General features: G+C 46.9%; 1 pseudogene; it reads left to right on the top strand.

Moving 5' to 3' along the window:
- The window catches only part of LOC120029143, a 52015-nt pseudogene extending 51700 nt beyond the window's left edge, over window positions 1–315 (top strand).
- The last annotated feature ends 2945 nt before the right edge of the window (window positions 316–3260 follow it).

Raw genomic sequence — 3260 nt, 5'->3', positions numbered from 1 at the left:
GCTGGCCTGGCCGGCCTCAGCGCCTCAGGAGGAGCATCAGGGGGTGGAAGCGGTGGTGCTGTAGGAGGGGCAACTGGAGGGCCGTCTGGTGGTTCCAGCACCTCCTCCCTGCCCCAGAGGACTCTCACCATGCCCGGCTCCTCCTCTTCCTCTGCCCAGAGCGCTGCAGCCGCTACCGACGCAGCCAGCGGGGGAGCCACGGGGGGAGACTCCAGAGACTCTCTGCTGGAGAGCAGCTCGTCAGGCCTGGGCAGACTAGACAGACAGAAGCAGGCGGCTGGCGGGGCCTACTCCAAATCTTATACACTGGTGTAGCTGGAGCCACTGGCGTGGATGTTGGAGCCTTGGGAAGGGTTAGGGGCCACACAGACACACGTACACACACCTGACTCCTGCACTGTCAGGCCAGTGGAGCCGCTCGGCAGGGGCCAGATTGGGCTTTTATAGCACAGGAGTTTGTCTTCTTTCTGCCTTCTTTCTCTCTTCCTCTTCCTCTCTCTCTCTATTGTTTTGTTTTACCTTCCCTGGAAATAACTCGCTGAACTCAATATCATTTTTAGATTTGTTTTTGCAAACTTTTTTTTCTCTCTCTCTTTCTCTCTCTCCAGTTATCTGTTGAGACACCTCAGAACTTATGCACAAAATACTTTCCATGTGCACTTGGTTTTTTTAAAATTCAGAACGGTGAATGATAAACCAAGTACTAAGAGATGTAGTTTCACATAAACCTGTCTAGGTGTTTTAGGCCATTTTACGTGTTTCTTTTCACGTCTCTGAACAGAGAGTTCAGAGTTCGTACAGCAGCGCATTGCCACGGAAAGTGCTTATGCATAAACCAACAACCTTGGTGTCTGTCTCTGGCCCTCCAAAGCCATCCTGGTACGGACTCACACAAACAGGTAACAGACTGTGGTTCCCACAACGATGTTGGAGGAGCCTTGGGGACTTTTTTTCATGCAATTCATGACACAGTATAGAGTGTTACTGACTATTTTATAAGACAACAGGAAACAGAGCGAGGGGGGGGGGTAAAACAGGAATCATCTTCACACGAAAGATGAATCTGAACCGTATTTTTTTTAATCTTTGCTTTTCTCTTTTGGAATATATAAACTGATGTGCATTAAAAGAGGGTAGAATGGATTCACAGAACCTTCACGAGCCTGCGTGTGTGCCTGTATATGTGTAAATATGTATACATGTGGCTGGCACACACCTGCAGTGGACCTTTTTAATCAATCTGTATGCTGACTCCTTGGCGGAGGCGTGCGTTAAAAAGACTCCTGTCCATTTGCTACTTGTGACAGTGGTTTGGGGACGATGATGTCACACTGTATGACGTCACATGTCGGTCTCTCCCTTCTGGACTTTGGTTGGCCCGGTGTGATTGACACTGGCAGCGTCGCCTTGGAGATGACGAGGAAGATGGACAGAGAGAGAGGGAGTTGATTTGCCGTTCATTAGAGGCGCAGGGGTGAAATGACCACCCCTCCTCTTGGCCCCTCTCTGTCATTCTCTCCAATCCCCTGAAGCAGGAAGGAAACCCTTTGCTCTGTCGTTCATTTGCGCTTGGTGCCACACACCCCCATTCCTCCATACCCCACCCCTCTGTCTACCCAAACACTCCCAACCCACCACACCACACCCCCATCCTCCATACCCCACCCCATCCACACAGTCTCACTGTGACCTTCTAGCACACTCTGCTAGGCAGGCAGACATTTAATGACAATACTTGGGACTGACTGACAAATGGACTGTAGGCCAACAGACGGACAGACAGACTGACAAAAGATGAACTCGACAGAAAGATGGATGGATGAACAGATTTCAGATTGAAACAGAGGAGAATGTACGTGAAAATGCAGCGAGGACCGTTGGTTTGCAGGGAGAGATGGATAGATAAGGATGACAAAACAGCAGTGTAAGTGTTTAGGGAAGGATGAAAGAGATGGTAGGTGGAGTTAGTCTTTTGAAATGAAGTGGTCTCAAGAAGAAATCGGTTATCTAAGGCCCCCCATCCCACGAAAATGTATTGAAGCTGATTGTCGTTTTCTGTTGGCGTTCCTTTCTTTCTTTCTTTTCTTTATTCTAAACCCAAAGCTTAGCCCCATGACAAAGAAATGCCCCCCCCCCCCAAAAAAAGGAAAAATGGAACATTTCACATCAGGGCTCTCGCAATATAAAAATAAAAAATATATCATATTTGTTGTAAAAGATATGTACATATATATTTATATCGAAATATATCGAAAATATATAACTATTAAATAAAGCAGAGTGATATAAAGTCATCGTAATTGACAATAGATAAAAATATAACTCATGAGACAATCGCACAGTGGAAGCCGCCGCGGGTTAAGAGGAAGAGTGGAGGAAGAGGAGAACGGGAAACGGCTAGCACAACCAAGAAAGATATAGATAGATGAAATGGAGCGTTAGCGACGGTATCAGAGGCCGAGTTTGGGAATGTAAACATTGATGCCATGGCCTCATGGTCGTTTCCCCCTCTGCCAGGTACATAGGTAGCTACAGTGCAGGAACAGAAGTACATCAAACATGCCAGTCAGGATGTAAACCTAAGTATCTACTGTAAGTAGTTAAGGCGCAGTGATGGGTAGTACCTGAGCCAGTGAGCCTGGTTGCAATCTAATGCAGTCTAGTTGCATTTTGTAATGGCTTGTGTCAGAATGGCTCGTGTGTCAGTGAACCCCATGGCAGCCAGTGTGGTTACTGTGTTTAATAACATCAGACCTGTCGTTGATTTGGTTTGGAGTTGCCTCTGTGCTGGAGAGTAGACGACAAAGCGGTTGTTTTGGGGTTATAGTGGCTTTTGTGGTCAGTGAGGTAAAGTGCATTCATTGTGGTCAGCAAGACCCTCTTTTAAGTGCACCTGTAGAAAGGGTGAGGGACATCACTCACAGATAAAAGAACGATTTCAGGGAACCTTTAACCGTTTATAAGCACTAGTTAGTGAGTGGTACAGTAGCTTCAGCACTGAGTCACAAAGCTTAGGCAACATCCCGTGTTGTTTTCAGTTTAGATTCTAACCCTGGCACAACTAACCCTGGCACAACTAACCCTGGCACATGAGGATTCAGGTAACAGTAGCGGGCCATGCCACAGTGCCAACCCACATTCTTATTGTGTACGTCCCCAAATCTAAGGCCAACTTAGAAGTATGACCCTACTTCAGGTGTTAAGAGAATACAACTGGTAGAAACAAATGTAACCTGTTGTATTGTACCTTCCGAAGGTGT

The sequence above is a fragment of the Salvelinus namaycush genome, chromosome 34 (assembly GCF_016432855.1).
Source record: "Salvelinus namaycush isolate Seneca chromosome 34, SaNama_1.0, whole genome shotgun sequence".
Taxonomy (NCBI): Eukaryota; Metazoa; Chordata; class Actinopteri; order Salmoniformes; family Salmonidae; genus Salvelinus; species Salvelinus namaycush.
This window is presented reverse-complemented; position numbering and strand designations above follow the sequence as displayed.